Below are 13,718 nucleotides of genomic sequence, written 5' to 3' on the forward strand. Positions count from 1 at the left end.
CCACTGTGTATTATGCTTCACTTCATGAGTAGCAGGAACATTGAGTTTGAACATTGCCACTTCATGCTCTCAAGTTTTCCACTTTCAGAGTATCAAAGACACAGAGTCCTCAAGCTTTCCCCAAATGCTTGTTCGCTCTCCTACTCAAATGCATCCCCCCATCAAGCATGTTCTTACTTTAGTTAGGCCTTGATAAGGTCCCACATGGGAGGTTAGTCAGGAAGGTTCAGATGCAAGGTATTTATGGTGAAGTTGTGAACAGGATTCGACAATGGCTGGTCATGGATGATTTGCTTCTCAGACTGAAGGCCTGTGACTAATGGTGTGTCTTGGGGATTGGGGCTGGGACCATTGTTGTTTGTCATCTATATCAATGATCTTAAGATAATGTGGTAAATTGGATCAGCAAGTTTGCAGATGACACTAAGATAGTGGGTGTTGTGGACAATGAAGAAGGTTTTCAAAGCTTGCAGAGGGATCTGGACCAGCTGGAAAAATGGGTTGAAAAATGGCAGATGGGATTTAATGTAGACAAGTGTGAAATGTTGCATTTTGGAAGAAAAGAGCATGAAAGGATGTACACGGTAGACAGTCGGGCACTGAGGAGTGTGGTAGATCAGAGTGATCTGGGAATGCAGATACATAATTCCCTGAAAGTGGCATCACAGGTGGAAATGGTTGTAAAGAGAGCTTTTGGCATATTGGCTTTCATAAATCAAAGTATTGAGTATGGAAGTTGTTCAAGACATTGGTGAGGCCAAATTTGGAGTATTGTGTGTAGTTTTGTCAACGAACTACAGGAAAGATATCAATAGAGTAGAAAGAGTGCAGAGAAGATTTACTAGGAATTTTCCTGGACTTTAGGAATGGAGTCACAGGCACTATTGTGTGTTTTTATATAGTAATGTTGGAAGATGGTTATAATCTGAATGTTTGTACTACGATGCTGACACAAAACACCACATTTCAATACTTGTTCATGACAATAAATTCTGATTCTGATTCTGAGGTTAAACAGATTGGGACTTTATTCCCTGGAACATAGAGGTATTTAAAATTATGAGGGGGATAGACAGAGTAAATGTAGGTTGTTTTTTTTCCATTGAGGGGAGGTGAGATACAAACCAGAGGACATGGGTTAATGGTGAAAGGGAAAAAGCTTAGGGGGAGCATAAGGGGTAACTTCTTTACACAGAGAATAGTGGGAATGTGAAACAAGCTGCCAGCTGAAGTGGTAAATTTAACATTTAAGAGGATAGGAAGAGTATGGAGGAAAATTGCCTGGGTGCAGGTCAGTGGGACTAGGCCAAAAAAATGCCTCAGCTCAGAATCTTGCACCTCAATCAATGGATCTGCTTCTCCCTTTCTTTGCTCTCCTCCTTTGATCACTGGCTAAATTTGAAATCAAGCCATCCTTTTCTTAGCATCACTTGTCCTAGGGGTGCCCAACTAGAAGTAGCTCCAACCTGAGTGGCCTGTCCCAATGGTGACCTGGAGGAGCATCACTGCGCATGAATGTTTGAATGCTCTACTTTCAACATCACCATGCCAAATGAAATCGGACGGGCAAGAGACAGTGACCTCAAAGACAAAACAATGAGAGGAATCAACGGGGTGAGCGCGGAGTGTTTCCCCAGAATAAGGGAATTGGCAACCAGAGAACATGAGGTCTAGAGTGAGGAAGGATGTGAGGTGGGGGGGGGGGGGGTGGGGGGAAGATTTCACAAGAACCTGAGGGGTCATCTTTTTTTACATAGCGGGTGGTGGGTGTATGCAATGGGCTGCCAGAGGAGGTGGTTGAGATTGGTATTATTGCAATGTTTAAGGAAGAAATCAGGATGGATTTTGAGGGGTATGGCCAAGCGCAGGCAAGTGGGACTAGTGTGGGTGGGATATTTTGTTTATTGTGGGCAAGTTAGGCCTTAGGGGCTATTTCCACGCTGTGTGACTTGACAAAATCAGATAAAATTGAAATTCTCGGCAGGCTGGGCAATATCTGCGGGAGGAGATGCAGCCAGTATTTCCAGTCTGCGCTGTTTGTTGGGAGAGCACCTGCACCTTCTTCAGAAGGGGCAACCCAGAAGAGAGTTTTCTGCATGGAAGGAGCTTCTGTGCCAGGAATGGGATTGACTAACATCTAGTCAAACAAGAAACTATGCAGATGCTGGGGTCGAGTGTGAAACACAAACACGTTGGAGAAGCTCGGCAGGTAACACATGGTTACCAACATTTGAGCCCTGGACTCTTCATCAGATAAAATAAAAGGCAGGCATGTACCTCAATAAAATGGTTGGGAGGGGAGGAGGGAGGAAGGGGCCAGGGGAGGAGCACAGGCTAACAGGTCGGAGGTGGATACAGATGGGAGTGTAGAAGAGAAAGAAGCTGAGGTGATGGGGGAGAGGGAAGGGGAATATTCTTTGAGAGCTGGAGTAAAGGAGACAGAGGTGGAGAGAGAGAGAGAGAGAGAGAGAGAGAGAGAGAGAGAGAGAGAGAGAGAGAGAGAGAGAGAGAGAGATGAGAGAGAGAGAGAGAGAGAGAAATACATTTTGTTTCCTTAGTTCGTTCATTCACCTTCTTAATATCCTTTTGTATGTTATTTGCCAACTTCCTTTCATAATTCATCTTTTCTAATGACTTTCTTTTTCTCTTCCTATAAGTTTTTAAGTTTCCCAGTCCTCTGTTTTCCCACTAATTTTGGCTTCCTTGAATGCTCTTCCTTTTGCTTTTATTTTAACTTTAACCTCTCTTGTTCTCCACATTTGTTCCATTTTTCCATTCATAATTTTCTTTTTTCTTGGAATATATCTATCCTGCACTTTATAGAAATATCATCCAATTCTGCTCTGCCGTCCCTCCAATTAGCTTCCAATCAACTTGGGCCAGTTCCTCTCTCATCCCACTGTAATTCCCTCTGTTCCATTGAAATGTTGAGACACCTGATATCAGCTTTTCCTTTCCAAATTTGAAACTGAACGCCATCACCACTTCTTAGGGGTTCCATCACCTTTAGTTTCCCAATCACCTCAGGTTCATTGCACATCATCCAATCCAAAACCGTCAATCCCCTGGTGAGCTTATCGACAAGATGCTCCAAAAAGCCATCCCATAGGCATCCTACAAACTCTCTCTCCTGAGATCCAGTACCTTCCTGATTTTCCCCAATCCCCTTTCATGTTAAAATCCCCCATAATTATTTTGACATTTTCCTATTTCCAGCTGAAACTCGTAGTCGACTTCCGGGCAGTTGTTTGGGGGCCTGTATATAACTGGTATTGGGGTCCTTTTACCCTTGCCATTTCTTAATTCAACCAAAAGGATTCTATCACTTCTGACCCTATGTCCCTTCTTCCTCGTGATTTAATATCAGTGCTGACCATCAGGGCCATGCCACCCCCCTCTACCTACCTGCACACTGTATAGCCTTCGACATTCAGCTCCCAATCACATCCAACATTAAGCCATGCCTGGCAATTATCGGCCTGTAAGTTTGACGTCTGTGGTAGGTAAATTAATGGAGAAAGTTCTTAGAGATAGTACTTATAAATATCTGGATAGACAGGGTCTGATCAGGATCACTCAACACGGATTTGTGGGCGGAAGGTCCTATTTGACCAATCTGTTTGAATTTTTTGAAGAGGTGACTAGGAATGTGGATGAGGGTAGCGCGGTGGATGTTGTCTATATGGATTTCAGTAAGGCCTTCGATAAGGTACCACATGGAAGGTTAGTTAGGAAGGTGCAGTCTTTAGGTATAAATTTTGAGATAGTCAAATGGATTGAACATTGGCTGAAAGGGAGAGGCCAGAGAGTGGTAGTGGAAAATTGTCTGTCAGGTTGGAGGCCAGTGACCAGTGGTGTGCCTCAGGGATCTGTATTGGGCCCATTGTTGTTCGTTATATACATTAATGATCTAGATGATGGGGTGGTGAATTGGATTAGTAAATATGCAGACGATACTAAGATAGGTGGAATAATGGATAATGAAGAAGGTTTTCAAGGATTGCAGAGGGATTTGGGCTGCTTAGAAAAGTGGGCTGAAAAATGGCAGATGGAATTTAATGCTGATAAGGGTGAGGTGCTTCATTTTGGTACAAAGAATCAGAACAGGACATATGTAGTAAATGGGAGAGCATTGATGAATACAGAAGAGCAGAAGGATTTAGGAGTAACGGTACATCGTTCCCTGAAGGTAGAAACTCATGTGAATAGGGTGGTGAAGAAGGCTTTTAGTATGCTGGCCTTTATCAATCATTGCATGGAATATAGGAGTTGGGAAGTGATGTTGAGATTGTATAAGGTGTTGGTGCGGCCTAATTTAGAGTTCTGTGTGTAGTTCTGGTCGCCTAATTATAGGAAGGATATAAACAGAGTGGAGAGAGTGCAGAGAAGATTTACCAGAATGTTACCTGGGTTTAAGCATCTAGAGTATAGGGAGAGATTGGGCAGATTAGGTCTTTATTCTTTGGAGCGTAGAAGGTTGAGAGGGGATTTGATAGAGGTATTTAAGATTATGAAAGGGATAGACAGAGTGGATGTGGATAGACTATTTCCGTTAAGAGTAGGAGAGATTGAAACAAGAGGACATGAGTTAAGAGTTAAGGGGCAGAGGTTTAGAGGTAACATGAGGGGGAACTTATTTACTCAGAGAGTGATAGCGGTGTGGAATGAGCTTCTGGGAGAAATAGTGGCGGCAGAGTCAATTTTATTATTTAAGAAAAAGCTGGACAGGTATTTGGATGAGAAGAAGGTGGAGGGTTATGGTCATTGTGCAGGTAGGTGGGACTAGAGAGGAGTGTTTTTATTCGGTGCGGACTAGAAGGGCCTAATGGCTTGTTTCCATGCTGTAATTGTTATGTTATGTTTAATTTGTAGCTGTACAACAAGGTCATACACTTTATTCCTAATGCTTCCTCCATTTAAGTACAATCCCGTTAGATCAGTATTCGTTACTGATTTTGCTTCATTTCTATTGTACAACAAATCATCTTGTCCTTTCACTTGCCTGTCCTTTTTGTCTTCTTTGTTGCACATTATTTTTGACTTTTTGTTTTCTATTTTTCTTGATCCTAACTCCCCGATTCCCTTCTACCCTAATCTCTGCACTCACATTCTGATTCCTACCCCCCTGCCAAACTAGTTTAAACCCTCCCCAACAGGTCTAGCAAAGCAGGCTGCCAGGATATTGGTCCCCCTGCAGTTCAGGTGCAGCCTGCTCTTTGTGTATATTTCAGACTTTACCCAGAAGAGATCCCAATGATCCATGAATCTGAACCCCTGCCCCCTGCACCAACTCTTCAGCCACTCATTCATCCCCCACAACTTCCTGTTCCTACCCTCGCTGGCACATAGCAAAGGCAGCGATCCTGAGATTGCCACCATTGAGATCCTGCTTTTTAACTTCTTTCCCAACTCATAGGAACATAGGAACATAGGAAGTAGGAACAGGAGTAGGCCAAAAATGGCCCATCGAGCCTGCTCCGCCATTCAATACGATCATGGCTGATCTAATTTATGACCTAACTCCACCTACCTGCCTTCTCCCCATATCCCCTAATTCCTCTATCATGTAAAAAATTATCTAACTGAATTTTAAATATATTTAATGAGGCAGCCTCAACCACTTCCCTGGTTAGAGAATTCCAAACATTCACTACTCTCTGGAAAAACAATTTTTCCTCATCTCTGTCCTAAATCTACTCCCCTGAATCTTGAGACTGTGTCCTCTCATTTTAGTTTCCCAGGCCAGCTCAAAAAACCTTCCTACATCTATCCTATCCATACCCTTCATAATCCTATATGTTTCTATAAGATCTCCTCTCATTCTTCTGAACTTGAGCGAATACAATCCTAGACGATTTAATCTTTCATCATAAGTCAACCCCTTCATCCCAGGGATCAAACTCCTCTGGACCATCTCCAAAGCCAGTATATCCTTCCTCAAATATGGAGACCAGAACTGGACACAGTACTCCAGGTGCGGTCTCACCAGTACCTTATACAGTTGCAACATTACCTCCATACTCCTGAATTCAATTCCTCTAGCGATGAAGGCCAACATTTCATTTGCCTTCTTAATAACCTGCTGCACCTGCAACCTAACTTTTTGCGATTCATGCACAAGCACTACAAAGTCCCTCTGCACAACAGCATGCTGTAGTTTTTCACCCTTTAAATAATATTCAGCTCTTTTATTTTTCTTGCCAAAGTGGATAACCTCACACTTACTAACATTGTACTCCATCTGCCAGACCTTTGCCCACTCATCCAGCTTAACTATATCCCTCTGCAGTCTCTCCACATCCACATTACAATTTGCTCTTCCACTCAATTTGGTGTCATCCGCAAACTTGGCTACACCACATTTTGTCCCCTCCTCCATGTCATCAATGTAAATGATGAACAGTTGTGGGCCTAACACTGACTCCTGTGGCACCTCACTTACCACTCTCTGCAAACCTGAAAAATTCCCATTTATCCCGACTCTCTGCCTCCTCTCAGACAACCAATTTTCCATCCAGGCCAATATCCTTCCCCAGACTCCACTTTCCTGTAACTTACTGAGAAGTCTCTTGTGCGGCACCTTATCAAACGCTTTCTGGAAATCCAAATATACAACATCAACCTGTTCCCCTCTATCCTCAAAGAATCCTAACAAGTTTGTCAAACAAGATCTTCCCTTTCTAAAACCATGCTGCATCTGCCTGATTGAACCCTTACGTTCCAAAAGTTTCACTATTTCATCTTTAATGATGGTTTCAAGCATTTATATTCTCCCTATATTCTCCCTTCAGGACCTCAGTAGCCGCACCCTCTTTTCTTTCTTTGGCTTGGCTTCGCGGACGAAGATTTATGGAGGGGGTAAAAAGTCCACGTCAGCTGCAGGCTCGTTTGTGGCTGACAAGTCCGATGCGGGACAGGCAGACACGATTGCAGCGGTTGCAAGGGAAAATTTGTTGGTTGGGGTTGGGTGTTGGGTTTTTCCTCCTTTGCCTTTTGTCAGTGAGGTGGGCTCTGCGGTCTTCTTCAAAGGAGGTTGCTGCCCGCCAAACTGTGAGGCGCCAAGATGCACGGTTTGAGGCGTTATCAGCCCACTGGCGGTGGTCAATGTGGCAGGCACCAAGAGATTTCTTTAGGCAGTCCTTGTACCTTTTCTTTGGTGCACCTCTGTCACGGTGGCCAGTGGAGAGCTCGCCATATAACACGATCTTGGGAAGGCGATGGTCCTCCATTCTGGAGACGTGACCCATCCAGCGCAGCTGGATCTTCAGCAGCGTGGACTCAATGCTGTCGACCTCTGCCATCTCGAGTACTTCGACGTTAGGGGTGTAAGCGCTCCAATGGATGTTGAGGATGGAGCGGAGACAACGCTGGTGGAAGCGTTCTAGGAGCCGTAGGTGGTGCCGGTAGAGGACCCATGATTCGGAGCCGAACAGGAGTGTGGGTATGACAACGGCTCTGTATACGCTTATCTTTGTGAGGTTTTTCAGTTGGTTGTTTTTCCAGACTCTTTTGTGTAGTCTTCCAAAGGCGCTATTTGCCTTGGCGAGTCTGTTGTCTATCTCATTGTCGATCCTTGCATCTGATGAAATGGTGCAGCCGAGATAGGTAAACTGGTTGACCGTTTTGAGTTTTGTGTGCCCGATGGAGATGTGGGGGGGCTGGTAGTCATGGTGGGGAGCTGGCTGATGGAGGACCTCAGTTTTCTTCAGGCTGACTTCCAGGCCAAACATTTTGGCAGTTTCCGCAAAGCAGGACGTCAAGCGCTGAAGAGCTGGTTCTGAATGGGCAACTAAAGCGGCATCATCTGCAAAGAGTAGTTCACGGACAAGTTTCTCTTGTGTCTTGGTGTGAGCTTGCAGGCGCCTCAGATTGAAGAGACTGCCATCCGTGCGGTACCGGATGTAAACAGCACCCAACTCGAAGAAAAACACACATGGGTGTAGCGAAGTATCGCTCAGTGTTTTATTGAGGGTGAAGCCCAGCTTTTATACTGTTGGTGTTCCTGCTGTTTACCCCATCAACTGATGTCACTGCCCGCATAACAATAGAGCACGGGCTCCCTTCTTGCATTGCATTGCCTTCTTCCCCATGTGATATCCCCCTAACTTTTGACTATGCAGTGGGGACCAGCGCCATGTTAGGGATGCTGGCTCCTATGCTGGCTTAGCCATATGACCACTGGTTTGCTTACTGGGTCCAGTGCCACTGCATCGTCTGCTGCCCACCCCGGCTACGCTTTCTTCCCAGAGTGCCGGCCCAAATGCCGTGGTGGCGTGCCGCTATATGACCCCCCCCCCCAGAATTGGCGGCACTGTCTTTGATGCCCGAAAGCAGTATCTCTGTCATTTTTGGTGGTCTGCCTATTTTGCATGGTACTGGCATCTCTATGGAGTGTGCTGGGTCTAGGTGTGTCGACTTCAACCTGTCCATAGTGAAGACCTCCATCTTGCCTCTGACTTCCAATTCAAAGGTGGCACCATTGTTTCATATGACCCAGAATGGACTCTAGTATGGCCTCTGTCGCAATGGATGGTGTGCAACCCTGCAGATGAAAACATACAGTCCTGCAGGTCTTTGGATATGTTGGTCCTCACTTTTCTATGACTGGTCGGTGGAGGAGTGCTGCTGTGTCATTTGGTTGCTTGTCCAGGGACGGTGTGAATTCCCCAGGAACGCCCAGTGGAGCTCCGTACATGAGTTCGGCAGAAGAGTTGTTGAGGTCCTCCTTGGGCGTGGTGCAGATCTCCAACAGGTAGCCCATGGTAGCTTGTGCACCCATTTGGGTCCTTGTAGTCTGGCTATGAGTGTGGACTTGGAAGAGCTCAACTAGCCTGTTCGATTGTGGGTGATAGGCTGTAGTGTGGTGTAGCTGAGCACCCCACAGACTCGCGAGGTTGGACCAGAGGCTGGAGGTGAATTGGACCCCTCTGCCAATGTGATGTGGGATGGTATGCAGAACTGTGCTACCCAGGAGAAGTTGAGGGGTCTGGCGAAGGAGGCCATGGAGATATCTGCCCTCAGGACTGCCTCTGGCCACCTGGTGAAGCAGTTGACCATTGTGAACAAGTAGCAGAACTCCTGGGATGCTAGTAGGGATCCCACAATGTCTACGTGGACGTGGTCAAACCTTCGCTTGATGGTCTCTAAGTGCTGTGGTGGGGTCATGGTGTGCTGCTGCACCTTGGCTGTCTGGCACTGCATGCATGTTTTCGCCCACCCACTGACTTGCTTTCTGAGACCACGCCACACATACTTGTTGACCACCAGTCAGCCCATGATCCTGATGGGTGGAATCAAAAACCTGTTGTCTCCAAACCATACAGGTCTGACTTGTCTGGTGGCCACATTACACAGGAGGGTGGTGTGACCTGCCCTGTACTAGGGCATCTCCTTGTAATCTTGTGCCACGAAATCCACTCCCTTCGATGGTACACCTGGACAGTGCGTCTGCCACCATGTTGTCTTTCCCCGAGACATGTTGCACATCTGTGGTGTACTCAGAGATATACAATAGATGATGCTGTTGGCGAGCTGACCAAAGGGCCGAGATTTTTGCCAAGGTGAAGGTCAAGGTTTGTAGCTGGTGTAGGCCATAGAAGTCCTGCCCTTCAGGAAGTGGCAGATAGCTAAGTACAATGCCAGTAGTTCTGGATGTCGCAGATGCCAACTGATAAAAACCAGCAGCTGCCAGCTCCCTCTGATCTGCTGTTCCAGAGCTCCACCGATTGCCGTTCCTGAGGCATCTACCATTAGGGCTGTTGGAGCTTCTGCCCTGGGGTGTGCCAAAAGAGCGGGACAAGCCAGTGCTTCCTTGGTCTTTACAGAGGCCTCTGCTGAATCTGTGTCCCAGGCCACACCACTACCCAGCAAGGTGGAGGCCATCCAAAAGTTTCCTAGGCCCAGCACGACCAAGGAACTGCAGGGTTTTGTGAGGATTATCAACTTTTATCCTCTCAATGGCCAGAATCATGTGGCCCAAATCATGCAGCCCTTATTTGCCCACATAGCAGACAAAGCGTTTATATCCACATCCTTTCTCCGCCAATGGCTCATTCACTAAAATAAAAAATGCTGGGGACATGAGGCATCCTTGTCTTCTCAAAATATTCAAGGGGAACACTGCCAACATCTGATCATTTGTTATTATTTTAGCTTGAGGTTTATGGTATAAATTTTTTATTCAGTTTATAAATGTTCTGCCTATACCAAATTTTTACAATGTTTCAAATTAAAAGGGCTATTCCAAACAGTTGAATGCTTTTACTGCATCTAAGGAGACTGTAATACTTGAATTTTGTTCAGATTTTGCCATTATGTTAAATAGTCTTCCTAGACTATTTGAGGAATGCCTCCTTTAAAAAATCCTACCTAATCTGTGTGTATCAGTTTTGGCAAGTATGGACCTAACCTATTAGCCAATGCTTTCGTCAGTATATTATTATCGGCATTTAACAGGGATATTGGTCTGTATGACCAAGTTTTTAGTGGGTCCCTATTCTTTTTTGCTAACACAGTAATAATTGCAGTTGAAAATTATTCTGGGTGGGTCTATGTTTCCACTCCTTGCTCCAGGACATCCATTAACAGGGGCATTAATAATTTTCTGAATTGTCTATAAATTTCAAGTGGAAACCCATCCTCCCCCAGTCATTTATTAGCCTGTAGAGTGCCCGTGGCCTTTTTCAATTTTATTTTCCCTGATGAAGAGAGTATCGAATTCTACTTTTGGAAGTTTGACATTCAGGAAAAATTCTTACATTTTATTCTCATCTCCTAGTAATTCTGATGTGTATAATTTTGTGTAATATTGTACAAAAATATCATCAATTTCTTTTTGCTTATATACTTGGGTATCTGTCTCTGTTTTTCTTGGATTTATCATTCTTGACGACTCCTGGTTTAATTTGTCAAGCTGAAACTTTGTGCGCCCATTCACCCAACTCATAGTATTGTTGTTTAGATTTTAATATAAATTTTTCTGTCCTATATGTTTGTATTGTATTTTAGCTTTTTATTCTCCAGTAATCTGTATTCTTCTTGTAGTCCTGTTTTTTGATATTTTTTCTAATTCTTTAATATCTGCCTGTCCCGCATCGGACTTGTCAGCCACAAACGAGCCTGCAGCTGACGTGGACTTTTACCCCCTCCATAAATCTTCGTCCGCGAAGCCAAGCCAAAGAATATCTTTCTTCAAAATGTTTATCTTGACATATATTCTCTCTTAGGATTCTTTGTATAGGATATAATTTGACCCCTTAAAAATGCTTTAAGCTTGTCCCATTTCAGAAAACTAGTGTGACGCACCCAGAGGACCCCAAAATTCAGTAGCAATAGAAATTCACCAAGACAAATTGTTACTTAAACAAAAGTTACTTTTAATTATCTTTAAACATAAAAATGGGATCAAACTTTAACTTATTATTAACTTAACCTAACTTAACCCCTTTCTAATTCTAAGTGCATGTGTATGTAATGTGTGTACAAGTTCAGAAAGGTTCTTTGCTTCACAGTCCAATCTTACTCTCACTCCTCCAAGTTCACTGGTTGCAGGCAATTCTTACACTGTGCACAGAAATTACCATTTATAAGCTTCAGCAGGTTTTGGTGCTTGAAAGGTAAATGGTTACCACTCAGGAAGATTCTTGTCAGTATTCAGAGAGAGATATGTTTCTTGTTGGACACAAACTAATTCCTTTCAATCAGCCACTTCAGTGTCTTGCCAAAGAAACCGGCCCCATCAGGGTTTTCCAGATGATAACCTCTTTCTTTCAGGTCACCACAGAGTTCCTTTTATGTTTCCCTTATTTCAGGCAAAACATTATGCAGCCAGCCATCTCCTCTTGCATGGACCACAAAGGCTTTGAACAGGCCCCCCCTCCCCCTCCCCCTCCCCCTCCCCCTCCCCCTCCCCCTCCCCCTCCCCCTCCCCCTCCCCCTCGCCCTCGCCCTCGCCCTCGCCCTCGCCCTCGCCCTCCCCTCTCTCTCTCTCTCAGAGAAAACCACATGACTTTCTTAGTCAGCAAGCTGCATTCAGACAGACTGTGGCATTGGACCCAATCTTCTGAATCTGTTCATCTGTTGCTTTCCTCCACAGCATGTCCAATTAACACCTACTTGTGAAGTCCTTTACAAAGGCACTCGGACCCTGGACTGTCTGGCTTAAGCAGAGCTCTGGCATTTTAAGGGTGATCTGTCTTGTGAAGTGTTTGTATTGGTTTGTGACCTACATTAAAAAAAACACAGTTGATATCCTTTAAAACATATACAATATAAAATATAACATAATCCATCACAGTAGATGGCAGATTTGTTTCACAAAATATTTCTGTCTCTTTATAAATTTGCAGACATCTGTTCTTTTAATCAATGTATTAAGACACCATTTGTGTACATTCTTTTACTTTTCCATTATTGCTATTATTAATATTAATGAAGAATAGTCTGATAAAAGCCTCACTAGGTATTCTGTTTTTATCACTTTACTTTTTAACTGGGAAAACATTAAAATAAGTCAATCTTATATGTGAGTCACACATCCTTGAGTAAAAGGAGTAGTCTCTCTCTCTCTATGGGATTTAATTGCCTCCATACATCGATAAAATTTAGGCCTTTTATATATGAAATAGTGGTTTTTGCAGCTTTCCCCTCATTATTGTTCCTGCTGATTTTATCTAGTGTTGGGTCAAAGCAGAAATTAAAGTCTCCTCCAACCAATATATTTTGTCTTCCCTCAGATGTCCTTCATAAAGACTTTATCATCATAATTCATCATAAATATTCATAAATGTCTATGTGTCATCTTAAATTTTACAATGTGCCATTACATACTTTCCAGTGTGGTCAATTATGGTATCTTTTATTAACACTGGTGAATTTTTATTAATTAGAATTGCCACCCTTCTTGCCTTTGAACCAAAGGAAGATTATATTATTTGTCCCACTCATCCTCTTTCTAATTTATCATGTTCCAATTTGGGAAGATGAGCTTCCTGCAAAAATATTATATCCACTTTTAATTTCTTTAAGTATGCCAAGACCCTTTTCCTCTTCACCGTCCCATTTATCACATTAATATTAAGACTAATAAACTTTTGTAGTGGCCTGTGGTGATGGCACAGAAGATGTCGCTTGAACACGACTACACGAGTTGTCAGCAGCCTGTTCACATAGGCCACTGCAAAATGGGCTCTGCCAGCCAATCATTGTCAATGGATTGCAAAAGGGCCAATCGGTGCCCAGGGCGGCATAAACCACACCTACCGATGATGCTACAGCAAAATGGGCCAATCCAGCCAATTGCCGATGGCATGTGGTGAGGACACCAATCAGAGTCTGAAGGAACACGGGTCACACCCGTCAGTCACATGGCAGCCAGGGTCTGCCTGACTATATAAAAGGGAGCAACCAGTTCATTAAATGAATCTCAAATGCACTCCTTTTTGTGTGTGTCTTATTTCTAAGCTAAAACCTTGAAACATGCCACATTTTAGTGTTTTATCCACAGATATTGTATAAAATTTAAAAAATTTCCAATTTTTAAAATACTGTTGTAACATTTCCCTTTTAAGAGACATTTCCATCACATACATTTCCCCTTTAAGAAACATATATATCCCAAGTTCTGATGGTGATGTTGACAATAGTACCTGGTAGCCCGGACAAAAAAGCCCACGGATACTTCCAAAGAGGAAGAACCCCTCCCTTTGGTGCCATCTTTT

The 13,718-nt window shown here is 43.9% G+C and overlaps 1 protein-coding gene across 8 annotated transcripts in view; it reads left to right on the top strand.

The window, feature by feature from the left end:
- The window catches only part of p2rx1 (purinergic receptor P2X, ligand-gated ion channel, 1), a 138,156-nt gene that overhangs the window by 89,784 nt on the left and 34,654 nt on the right, over window positions 1-13,718 (top strand). The gene's annotated exons all lie outside the window — the stretch shown is intronic.

Source organism: Narcine bancroftii, chromosome 6 (genome assembly GCF_036971445.1).
Source record: "Narcine bancroftii isolate sNarBan1 chromosome 6, sNarBan1.hap1, whole genome shotgun sequence".
Lineage (NCBI taxonomy): Eukaryota > Metazoa > Chordata > Chondrichthyes > Torpediniformes > Narcinidae > Narcine > Narcine bancroftii.